Here is a 13,920-nt window from a genome sequence, read left to right on the forward strand (position 1 = left end):
GTGATCGCCTTGGCATGCTACTTTCCTTCCTTCTTCGGATTAATTTTGATATTACTGGGTGTGCTAGAGGTTAAATTGTTTTGCAAAAATTGAAAAACTTGGTCTAATTGACCACAAATTTGGCATACATCCGCTTGCACTATATGTAAACCTTCCTCTACTTTGCTCATTCTAATAAAAAATAAAGGGTCACTACTATATGCAGGTTTTCTCTCTTGATCTTGGAGTGCCCTAAAAGGTAACGGAGGTTGGTACGGTGTGTTGGGTTTCAGAGGATTAAGGTTTTGGTTCCCTTAATTTGAAGGTCCCATTTGATTCGCTCTCCACCGAAGGTTAGGGTGGTTACGCCATCCGAGATTATAGGTGTTGGAGTTAGGGTTATATCTTCTATTCTATACGTAATTAACCTTTATATGGTTGCTCTCATCATCGTGTCCTACATTAAAATAGGTTAGATTAGGCTGGTTTGGGACTTGCGCCTTGGATGCACTCATCTCCAATTGATTTAACTTTTTAAGAAGTTGTTGGTACTTATCCTCACTACCAATAGTGTTCACTGCCAATTACTTGGCTCAATATGTGTATCGCTCAACCGGCCACATGTAAGACTTCATTGTCATGTCCTCGATGAGTTAACAGGCCTCGTCATAGGTCATTGACATAAATGCTCCCATGGATGCTCCATCAAGACTAGAGCATAAATTTTCATAAAGTCCATTGTAGAAGGCTTGAAGTTGCAGCCAATCTTGTAAACCATGGTATAAACACTTGCGCAGCATCAACTTAAAGCGCTCTCATGCCTTATATAATGACTTTATTTCCAATTGTTGAAATTTGTAATATCTACATGAAGTTTTATGGTCTTGCACAGGGGAAATACTTTGCAAAAAATTTACTCACTAGCTCGTCCCAAGTGTTGATGGAATCCACCGACTGTGAATCTAACCACATAAAAGCATTGCCAGTAAGAAAGAAAAGGAATAGCTGAAGATGAATAGTGTTATTAAATACCCCATTATATCTAAAAGTATAAAAAATGGTTACAAACTGCTTAAGATGTTGATTTGGATCCTCATTCGTTTACCCTTAGAATTGAAGGTTCGATTGTATCATTTGGATCATGATCGATTTGATTTTAAAGTTGTTAGAATTAATCACCAAGAAATTAATGCTACCTTTAATAGAATCTAAATTGGTCATCGCATAGTCGCACAAAGTTTGTTGCTCCATGGGTAGGTGTGGTGGTTGTCGAATTTCTCCTTGCAGATTTTCAATAGGCTGCTCTCTTAGTTGTGGTGGTGCGTCTCTAGGACGTTGCACCCTCCTCGCGTCTATGATGATACGTTCTAGTTCTGGCTCAAATGGTAAGACACCGTTACCAGTTCGAGTTATACAACGCCTCTTACAAGAAGAAGAGACTGAAGAAAATTAACTAAAAATTGCAAGAAAATAAAAACAAATAGAAAAGAATGTTGTATTTATAAATCCTACTTTGGCTACTTATCTCTACCTAAGAGTATACATTAAAAATTACTCAATCTTACACCGTCTTCCTTGATAACAATGCCAACAACTTGACCAAATGTACACGTGCGAGTTAAAACAAAAATTTTATATAACAATTTTGAAAGCTCGGCTTTACTAAAAGCGTATAGTATTAGTTGTAATATTTATAGTACCAATGGAACACAAAGTATTCCAAGAGGTCGAACCCAAAGGAAGAGGTGATTGAGCAATAGCTAGCATGCACAATAGAGCCTAAGCGGCTACTAATACGATTTTATAGTATGAAAAATCATAACAAGATAAGTTTGTAAGAAAATTAAATATTCTATTCTAGGGACTAAATTGCAAGAAATATAAAATTAAAGGACTAGCTAGAAAATAACTAATGGGGTTGGTTGACCTCGATGTGGTTCACCAAACCTCGGACAAGGGACATAAATTAGATAAATTACCAAGTGGTTCCATTTCATCTTCCGATCTCAATTTCACCGAATAAGAGGATTTAGATTTGATTTATCTTTCAATCTCATCAGTTAATCCGGGACTAATGAGCCGGTGCACGACAAGATTACCTTTCAGTCTCACTTTATCTTGATATTCCCTTAGGGGTGTCACTACCTAAGTTATTAGTTATATTTGACTTAGTCCAATTTTTTACTATTTAGTCCTTTGTCCAAAGATTTAGTTTACCCATATCTCCATCAACCAACGGCCTTCAAGGTTTAGCTACTTATGCTCAAAGTGAAGAAAATAAACATGAAAATGTAAAACAAGGCAACCATGAAAGTAAAGTTTAATAAAAGTGTAAATGTTGAGATTTTTATGCAAGAAAACTTAAATAGCATCAAACTAAAAGCATTTAACAGGAAAAGCTAAAGCAAGAAAATGAACAAGCTTTAATAGATTCAAAAGCAAATAAACTGAAGTACATTAAACTAAAGCTTAAAAGGTTTTGAAAGCAAGGTATAGGGACTAGAAATACAAATAAACCTTAGCTACAGTAATTACTAATTTAACTAACACTAAGAATAACAAGAACAATAAGTAAATGAAGAAAAATAAACTTTCATATAAGGTAAAATAAGAGAAAAACTAAAGAAAGCCTAGAGAAAAATAAACCTAAAACTAAGCTAATGTGTATGTCTCTTCTCCTAAGCAAATTTTGGCTATTTTGAAGTGTATTCTGATGAATTTTTATTGTCAAAAATGCCCCTACATGGCCTCATGTGATTGGTGGATTGGGTAGACAAATACTAACCTTTTTGTCCAAGTTTGTCCCCCTGATGAAAGTAATATCCGATACCCAGAAGAGGATATTTTGATATCTCGGGCAGTTTTGAGCCTTGCGGTCTTCCTTGAAAGGCGGATATCACGATATCCATGAAGGATATTGTGATACCACTAAAGGGGGTCTTCACTCTCCTATAATGTTGGAGGTATCGTGATTCCAAGGGATATCGCGATACCCTTTTCCTTGGTGTGATTCTCACTCGTTTTTGACCTCCAACATGTCTTTACATCACTCAAAAACACGTTAGGCCTCTCAACGACGCTATCAGCCAATTTAGGTTACAAAATAGACAAAAATAAGACATTTTCACTTTTTAACCGAAAATGAAAATAATGAAAAACTATGTTAAATAGGCTATTTTGCTCGAGAAAAAGCTCCTTAAGTGCGTCAAAAAAGCCTAATTTTCTACATTGATTTTTGGCATATCAATATACGAGGTTGGATATCATGATATTGCCAGTAGTCTCCAAATAAGGGTTTCTTTGAGGCTTAGATATCGCGATACCTAAAGAGGGGGTCGCAATACCATTGTAAGTAGTCTTTATTCTCTTCATTTTAGGCTTGTCTAAGGTGTTGCGACTTCCATGCTTCGATATTGCTATACCCCTAGCTTTGGTGATGTTTTAGCTGAAAGTCAGGCCACCAACAAGCTCCTACAAAACTCAATCAACCATTAGGGTCCCCAATGACATAATTGGCCAATTGGGATCACATAAATGAGGAAAAAGAGGTATTTACACTTATTCAATTGCAAAAACTAAAATTAAGCTAAACTACTGAAAAGACAATTAAATTGCTTAAAAATAAGCTCGTTAAGTGACATAAGAGCCTAATTTGAGACGTCAAATTTTGGCAAATCAAATCCCCTGTCACTTAAGTCTTTGCTTGTCCTCAAGCAAACACAGAGAACATGTAAAAAGATGACTTTTGGAATATATTAAACAATAAGGAGCATGGTAATCAAATATTGAATTTATACAAGACATATCTCACATGCACTTTAAGATTGATGTTTAGCTAACTTAAGCAGTCCTAAAAAAAAAAAAACCTAGTTCACTAAGTTAAAGAGCTAACAAGTCTAGAGGTATTTTAAATAAATACATGTATAATTGTGTTACCTACCCCATACAAACTCTATAGATACGTAATAAATGTAACACACTAGTTCTCACAGGTACAAAGTTTGGCATATAATCCTAAGGTAGTATGATTGGAGGGTTGGCTTCTCCCAAGTGCATCTTTCAGCGTATAAAGCGAGGGTGTATAGTTATGTGGCTAAGTTAATAAAGGTTCCTTGTCAGATGGCTATGTTAGTTGGAATAAGACCAGTGGCCAAGTAAAATGGTATCGAGAGCATGAGTTCACATCAAGGATATAGTGTGCTCGTTAACTATGGTATTGTGCAAGTTAAGTTACAAGGTAAGCTAGTAAGGAACCAACTGACCGTGAACCATGATAGTTAAAAGATAAAGGGATACTCAATGAGGTTTCTCGAAAGCTGTAGACTTTTGGATAAGACAATTCAGTAAGGATATGACATTTTTCAAAATCCAATAAGGACTTAGATTATTATAATAGATATTCAAGCTTGGGAAAATGGGAGTTCTCTTTTTCTTTCTTCTAGATAAGGTTAGCTGAGGCTTTAAGAATCGAAGGTATTTTTTTAAGCTGAAGTTGAAAACTCGAATTTTATTAGTGATTACTCCATGATAAGGTAAGTTTTATGACTCTGCATGTTATGCTATGGAAAAGTAGGTTCGAATGAGTACATGAACAGTAAAATGAATGAGTAGGGTTTGTATCGGGTTCATATAGGTTTGAGATCATAGTATGGTTAATTGAATAAGCTTTAATGGTGTTTTTCTATTTTATAAGTAGTGGTTGCTGTAGTATCTTGATGAAGGTGGGATCTGGAGCTCAAACTACTATCTGTGGTTGTCAGATGAGTCTCTGTATCGATTCTTTGCATGTATAGTATCCATACAAGATTCTTTTATGGTAGTTGATCGAACTATGAAATAAAAACTAGAAATGCATAGTCTGAATGTTTGTTAAGGTTGTATGTATAGTTTGTATGAGATTGACAAGTTAAGTATGTGAAGTTTGAGTATGACACACCTAAAATGCATGTGATAAAGTGTATGATTAATGGCTTAAAAGTGTTGAGTCTTAAGTGATGTTAGTACATGAAAAGTCTGTTAAGTAAGTTTATGTTTGATAACCGTGGTGGAGTCTAAAGAGGTTCATCGGGACTAAAAACATGATCTCTGATATGAATATTAAAGGACAAGCCCATGGCCATGGCACCTTTCGAAAGGAACTAAAAGATGATGATTACCGAATAGGGTTCCTTATGTGTCCCAAAACGATGATGGGAAAACCTCACATAACGTGAATTTTGGCAAATCCATATCGTAAACACATTAGGAAAGGAAGCCTTTTGTGGCATAATATGAAAGAAAGCCTTTGCGGTGTAATATGAAAGAAAGCCTTTGTGACGCACTCTTAAGAATCGCCCTTGTGGCAAACAATGAATCAATAGCCTGTGTGGCAAATTTTGATGTGATAGCCGTTGTGGCGAAAACCTAAAAGAACGACGCGCATGGTGAAATCTTAAAGTAGTGCCTTTGTGGCGTATCCTAGTAAGGCTCGTAATAGCGTAACCTAAAAGAATGATTCTTGTGGTGGATTTTGTATTAGTTTTCTTTGACGCATTCAGTATGGCTTGAAAGTGTGATAAAAAAGATCAGAATGGCACAATACCTCTATGGGCTATGATAAAGTGTTTTACAAGACCATGAGCCTACTGTGAATAATAAGGTGATGAGTTATAGAACAATTGTTGGGGAAACATAAAAGAAGCATATTCTGAATAAGGATTTTTCTAACTAGACATTAGAAAGAATGTACCTATTATTTATATATATGTGATCAAACTTGGATTGCGAGAACAATGGCTTAAAGTTACATATACAAAGTAATGGTGTTTCGGTCGTATGGATCACTGTAAAGGAAAAACGTAAAGACTTAAGAAAGATCAGATTGAAAGAGGTAAGTGTCGTATCAAGGATGTTGATGGGTAAGAAATGAGTTTTGAGCAAGCTATGGTATCTAACGTGTGAATGAGAATAGAAATTGAGGGAGTATTCACTAGTAATTAAGTTGAAGGTTCAGAACGATAAAATCATCTAAATAAGTTACCAGTTGAGATGTGCAAAAATGACATAGGTAAATGATGTTTCCTTACTAAGTTCTTACGAACTTATCTGGGTGTGTGTTTTGTTACAAGTGAATTGATATGAGTTTGCGGTAGGATGGACGATGCCAGGACTACGCCTAAGGAGTGGCTTGTTAGGCTGTTATGCATACAAAGCAAGTTTTTTGGCGGCATGTTCAAAGACTAAAATATTCCTTAAAAATTCACTCGGGGTATCTATAATAAATTAGGGTTCAATTTGGATATCATTGTAGTTTAATTACCCCGTGTTGTATCTGTATTTACTTATCGTACTTATGTATTTTAGTTCAAAATTTGTAGTTAAGTAAGTTGTAATTATGTGTTAATTTTTTAAGTAGATTAAGCTGTGTTTGTATTCGTGTGGTAATACCTTAGATCCAAATCCGGTTAACCAGATTGGGTTGAGGGCGTTACAATAGATACAAAAATGCAAATCAAAAGTGTTCATTGAGCTAAATATAAAGAAGTCAAGAAGATCATGCGAGTGAAATGTTTAGGTCACAGATATCTTTTAGGTTTATTGCGTTTAGAAGCTTGGGATGATTTAGATTTCAAACAAAAAGGTAGCCCAAAACAGTTTCAAGCACTAGAAACAGTAAATCACATAACATTGTTCGCTATTCACTCCCAATTCATCGAGTAATTAAAAATCCATAGCAATTAACTTTTACCACTTTTACGATTTAGTCCTTGTACCTTAATTAAATATCCAATTTGTAACACCTTTCGCCCGGTCCAATCGCCGAACCCGAACTACGGTATGTTACCATAGTTACCAGAGTAAACACATATAGATAATACCAATAAATTCATTCCATCACCAAAATACAACATAATTCCATGCATAATATAATCTTTAATTAGAATCGAGCCTAAAATGAGTTTACGAAATTTCAAATACAAACTCGAGCATAAACAAGGACCGAATACAAAAATTTTCAAAATTTAGGAACAAGTATTGATACTTACCTCAGGTGCTAATACTAGTTTTAGATTCGATTTTTCAATAAAATCAAATTAAATCAAAAGGTATCGATACTTAAATCAATGTATTGATACTTCCTTATAGGTATTGGTACCTTACATTGGTATTGATACAACAGTTCACTAGTATCGATACCTGAGATTTAGTACCAATACATAATTTGGTATCGATACCATTTTAGCATTCTATTGTTTTTAAAGTCCTGTTCATTTGATAAAGTACTGATACTTCAACCTATAGTATTGATGCAAAAAGGCCAAAAATATTGCATTTTGATGCTTTTTCATGCTCAAACCAAAACCAGACTCAATTGGTGCCTTAGGCACACTCAAAACCTGCACAAAATCATTTCAAACTCAATCACCACATGTTCATCATATAATCCTAGCTTCAACTAACCAATGTGCCATCATTTGGCACCAAATTAAAACAATGATACATGAAAATCATACAACCAATATATACCATTGCATGCCATTAATTCATACCATATAACATGTTATTTCATATTTATATTCATATAACATAACACCAAACTATAAACATGATCAAAGTGCCAATACCATAAGTATCCATAATCAACTATGTCTCAAAGATGGTTAACATTGCAAACCACTTGACACTCCTAAGTACATGCCACGTATAACCAAGTTCAAGCGATCAAAAGTCTACCTAATTGAGATTTGGATCGTGTGCGCTCCTCAAAGATCCAATTGACCCATTCTATAAGTCAAAATCTACAAGAAAAGAATAGCAATTGGGTAAGCATTACGAAATGCATAATAAACTCATAAGTATACAACAATTAACCTACCTCATATAACAAGTACATATGTTATCTAATGTATTTAACCACATTTACCTAGCATATCAAAATACAATCACAATAATGTGAGCTTGATTCATTTTTTTTTCATATAGCATATCAAGAACAAGTATAAAATTTCATATCTTGTAAGTTACCCAATGAAACATCATAAAAATAAAATAAAATAAACAGGTACTGATCATATCTGATGCTTGTCCGAGTTAAACATATATATATTTGTGTCAGGTTACTGTCCGGGCTAAACTTAATAAAATGACTTTAGGTTTCTCGTTAGAGCTAAACATTTGTCACATGCATCTTCGAGTTTGAAACAAATGTTGGATCTTAGAACCATCAAAAATCAACTTGTAACCATGTGTATGATACATTTACAAAGTTTCATCTTGGTAATTTCCATCATGTAACTTCATGTCTATTTCTTTTCAATTTAATCTCAATCTCCTATTTGAGTACTATATTGCAATTACTTTGAAATTCAATATAATGTACATAAATTCACAACATATCATACATAAGGATTTAACCATAAATATACCATATGAGCTTACATGGCAAAACAACATTAAATGAGACGTCAGGGACTAATTTGTAATTTCCCTTTTTCATGATTATCATCCGACTCGTTCAAATCCCGACCTATACGATAATTCATTTCAATCATCAATTTCAAATATCTTATTATAACTATTTGAATACATATCGCAATTTTATTTTATTTTATGAAAGTTCCCTAAAATTTCATATTTTATTCAGTTTAGTTTCTAAAACCAAAAATTTCATATTTTATTCAGTTTAGTTTCTAAAACCGAAAATGATAACTTTCGACCATAAGAGGTAATGGATGAGAAAGATGATAACTTTCTCTTTCATTCCACTAACTTTAAACTTTATACAATTATTAAAATTAAACTAATCTTAATCTATTAATTTAATCTTAATTAACTAACCTAAACCTTAATTACTTAACATTAGTGGATGGCAACATCAAATTCCACTATCCGATAATTAAAATTGGTTTAATTGCTCTTTTGGTCCATAAGTAATTTAAAATCTATATCGATCAACTTTTACAATTTAGTCCATGTACCTTAATCAACTATCAATTCAATATAATTCTTATACCAAAATTCAATATAACACTAAAATAGACTCATAAAAATCAATTAATAATAATTACAAACTCACTCATCGAAAATGGGGTTCTGAAACCACTATTTCTAACACCATTAATTTTTGGGCTGTTACACAATTGACAAAATTAAAGGACCAAATATCAATTAACCTTTATACTAACATCGTAAATATTAAATAATAATATTTACGGACTCAATCATAAAAAAATGGGGTCCTGAAATTGCCATTTTCAATACCACTGAAAAATGGGTTGTTACACGGTTAACAGAAATGTGATCTTGAAATCGCATTTTCTTGTACCACTGAAAATGATGCCATTACACAATGTAACCTTAGTGAAGCAAATTTAGACACACGAGTATCCACTAGAACACACCAAGAAGCTTGTGAGAGCATAATCCACCAAACACACCAAAGTGCATATGAGTGCAGAGCCTAAAAGCAACAAAAAATGCATATAAATGCCATCCCTCCAAAACACGCCAAAAGTATCTCTGAAAAGAGAGTGTTTTCCCAATGGTTGGTAACAAATGCTACCAACTTATATGGTCATGTCCAAGTATAAAATTTCTGAACATAAGTACTAAAACGAAAACTAAAAACCAATTCAACATTAGGTACATGCCATTTGCTATTAACATATCGAAATTATACAAACTTGTTGAGTTGAAAGTTGAGTCTGGATGTTGTCAATCACTTCAAGATTTCAAACCTATAAAACTTGTACACAAAAATAAACAAATTGTACGTTGAGTGATAGGGCTCAATGGTACTTTCGTGATTTGAACCAATAATCAACAAAAATAAGATATCCATAAAATTAATATATGATTCATCTATCAACTAAATCAATTTGCATTTTCATGCCTCAAGTGCATAGCGTAATACCAAATTTCATTTGACATTTTGTTTATGAAAACATAACTTCTTTTGTCATCATATTTCAATTTCATATACGACATAACATACTATAAATCCATTCATTTCTCATTTCTGTCTCGAATCCATAGATTCATTTTATATCAATATAGGCCCTCAGGGCTTGTTTTAACTGGTTCACATGATCTTTCACATGCCATCATTTTTTACTTTAATATTAACATACATGATACACAAACCAATATTAACATCTCATATCACAAAATACATAGCATGGTATATGTTTCATAATCCCTATTAATTGGACACAAACTCAAGACAAATACACGAATAATCCAACCATCGCACTAATATAGCTAGCACCTAATGCCTCATCAGTACTTCCCAAGTATAATTTGCACACTATGCCTCATCAATATAAACTAAAGTAAAGTGTGCTCCACTCCTTATTGAAACATTCGAAGTATAGTATGTGCTCTGCACCATTTATATAAATCGAAGTATAATCTCGTACACTAATCCTATGGCATGCCAACTATACTGACTCTACCTGAGACAAGTAATAGGGTAACCATTGTTCCAAAAACATACTTATATTCATGATCACATATCATAGTTTCATAATACTCATTTATACCATACTCATCTCAATTCAATTAATAACATTTCATATCATCATATACAAACCAAATTATGAGACAAGTAGTATATTTACCTCAAGTAAGCTAGTTTGTGAAAATATATATATATATATATATATATTGAATTCAAACTATAAAAGTACAAACTGTATTAGCAACTCGTCTATGGCTTTCGTCTATCCTTTCTCTCATCGTCTTTAGCTACATTCAATAATTCAATTACAAAAATGGTATTAGTTTCCACTCAATCTCATGAAAAACATATAATCAAACATATTTTTTATTTTTATTCATTTTAATCCTTATATCTGAAATGTTTATATTTTTTATAGTTAACATTGTATCAAAATCCGATTTCATATCCTTCTATTAAGGACCTTGTGCTTTTAATCTATATCATAATTTTTTAACAACTTTCACTTTGTTCTATTTGGTCCCTAATGTCACAAAATTATCTATAAGGCTTAACTTAATTTCTAGTTTAATCCTTAACATAATCCAAGCTTCCTAACTGGCAATCTCTTCAAATTCGTGCTTAAATTCATCAATTATAATTTAAGGAAAATTTTCTAAACAGTAAACAATTGAAGAAATTAATATATGAGTTAGCTAAATCAAATTGTAACACATTATACCCAGTTCGGTCACATGACCTAGGCTATAAGGTATTACAACTGTAAACACCAACATTATTCACTATCCCAACATAAATGATAAAAATTTCCTAACATAATATAATCACAATCATTCAATGATAATCCATCATAATCGAGCCTTTTTCAAGCATGAGAAACTAATAAAACAACCTGGAAATAAATTTGGGCTAATCTAAAACTTTTAAAAATTTTAGGTAAAAAGTGTAAATAGGGGTCACACGGCCGTGTGACAAGGCTAAGGCTATGTGGTTGATTTTCCATAATTTGGTGTAGTAGATTAAACTAATTTTTGCACTTTAGGAGCTTTTTAGGTTTTAATTATGTTTTAGTAAGTTCAATTAAATTCAATAAAGTGTGCAAATTGAGTTTTTATTCACCTTAGAGGTCGAATAATGCCTAAGGGGGAGCTAATGGGCCTTGTGAGTGTGCAGGAAACTATTGAAGGCATGCTAAACTAGTGTTGGTCTCTATGTTACAGCACGGAGGATTCAATGTCGCAACATAGGAGCAGAATAAATGAATTTCCAAGCCAGCCTTCGATGTCGCGACATGGTCTAAGGGTGTCAAAATATACCCCTGAAGACATCCTAAAGAAGAGTATACTAACTTCTATGTCGCTACACAGGTCTTGATGTGTCGTGACATCGACTCTGGATGGAAATTAATACGAGCCAGGAGGCGTTTTGGTCCGCACAATCAAACTTAAAGCTTGGGAACGTCAGCTAACCTAGGTTAAGGATGACGACTATCTTATGCCTATAAATATGCTCATTTGGCACATATTATGGACACGAATTACTTAGCTTAGAATCTTTCTTTTAATTTTAGTTTAGCTTTTCTCTTTTCTTAGGTTTTTAGATTTATTTCAGTTTGTTCTTTGTTCTATCTTGGGAAATCTGGTTTGTTGATGCGATCAGACTTTGTGGATTCACTATTATTCTTAATACAAATCAGGTTTTATTTCGGCTTTATATTGTTTATGAAAACCGTGGGGAACTAATCCCTCTATGGGGGATTAGCGAGTGGAGGTATGATGGATTGACTACTTCATAGGGTTACTCAATGGATTAGCTATTCGGGAAAGAAAAAGCCCAAACCCTAAGCTTTGACATCCCTAGGAAGTTATCAAGGTGGGAATTAACCTGAAATTGGTATGGCCTATCCATGAACACCTTAACCCCAAGCAGATTTAGACTGTGAGGTCGGAAGATAAGTAGTCATTGCTGACTCATTTTTCTAGTGGACGTATTGCAAGATCTTACTAGGGTATCTACTAGTTGATTGATGAGTATCCCACAGTAATAGTTTATCAAGATTATTGAAGCGAGCTAATCATCCATAATTAGATCATATTTATTTTACTTTTCGCATTCCCAATATTATTTGCTTTTCTTACTATTATTATTATAAAAACCCCAAAAATCCTTATTATTTATATTCTCGTAATATAACCTATTTCAAATACTAATTAGATCTTTTGGTGTTTAGGTTGAAATTGATCTAGTGCTAGCCTCCTTTGGGTTCGATCCTCTAAGTATTCACCTACTCTTTATAACTATATTACAACCTGACATATATACTTGCGGATACCACCTCATTTTTATATATATATATATATATATATATATATCTTTTGTTTTAGTATTCACACTCTGGATGTTAGTACGTCTGAAGGCAGTTAGTGGTCCTATAACAGCCGTGTATTCCAAGGTCACACAGCCGTGTCCTCAGACTGTGTAACTAACTATTGCTGTGTGGACAAACCTTTACCAAAATTAAATAGGCCACATAACTGTGTCATGCATCCGTGTGAGACACATGACCGTGTGGCAGATCGTGTCAAAGGTCGTATGTGTGTGTGAAAGTACATTCTAACAAGCAATATCAACCTAAATTACTTAGACCACAAGTCATGCAATTACTAACCAAAAAACCTACATAAAATGTTTGCCAAGACATACCAAATAACATTCAACCTAAGTGCCTAACCAATATGGCCTCACTGGCACCATAATTCAAACTTTAAAACATAAATCATTTAAGCATTAACCATAACATTCAAACATGAAATCAATGCCAAAACAACCAACTTATACCAAGTCCCAATGCTAGCATAAAACTAACCAAAATTCATTAGATTACCTAAAACATAAGAACCATTCCACAACTAAGTATCAATATAGATATTAAGTAGGACATTACCAATTCAAGTCACCAACATAATCAAATACAAGATTTACATCTCAAATGGCAAAAAAACATTATCAAGGTATCCATTAACATATACATACCAAAACCCTATTTACATGCCACTTATAACTGGCCAAAATAAACAAATAGCTACCGAAAGAGTTGACGGATAGTGTGATCTCAATGATGTTCCAATAAACAAAATGAATCCGAAAATCTACCAGGAAAAAAACCAAAATAGGGTAAACTTACATAAAACTTAGTAAGATCATATAATTAAACAACACATACCTGTCATTTTAATCATACAATTCAAATATAACATGACTAGAATTTCCAAGCCTTGTTTCACATTGCCTATCATACCACATGGTTAGACATGTACAAACAACATTACAAGATACCGAGTTACTTTTTTCACATGCCAAATTCACTATACGTAAGTATACAACCATTTTTCCTATGAGATCCATTTGTAAACATTTCATTGACTGTTTTTCCCGAATAACTATAGTAAATTAACTTCGGATATGCAGGGAACTAATGCTCACAAAGTTGACAATCGAGACAT

This window comes from Gossypium arboreum, chromosome 7 (genome assembly GCF_025698485.1).
Source record: "Gossypium arboreum isolate Shixiya-1 chromosome 7, ASM2569848v2, whole genome shotgun sequence".
NCBI lineage: Eukaryota > Viridiplantae > Streptophyta > Magnoliopsida > Malvales > Malvaceae > Gossypium > Gossypium arboreum.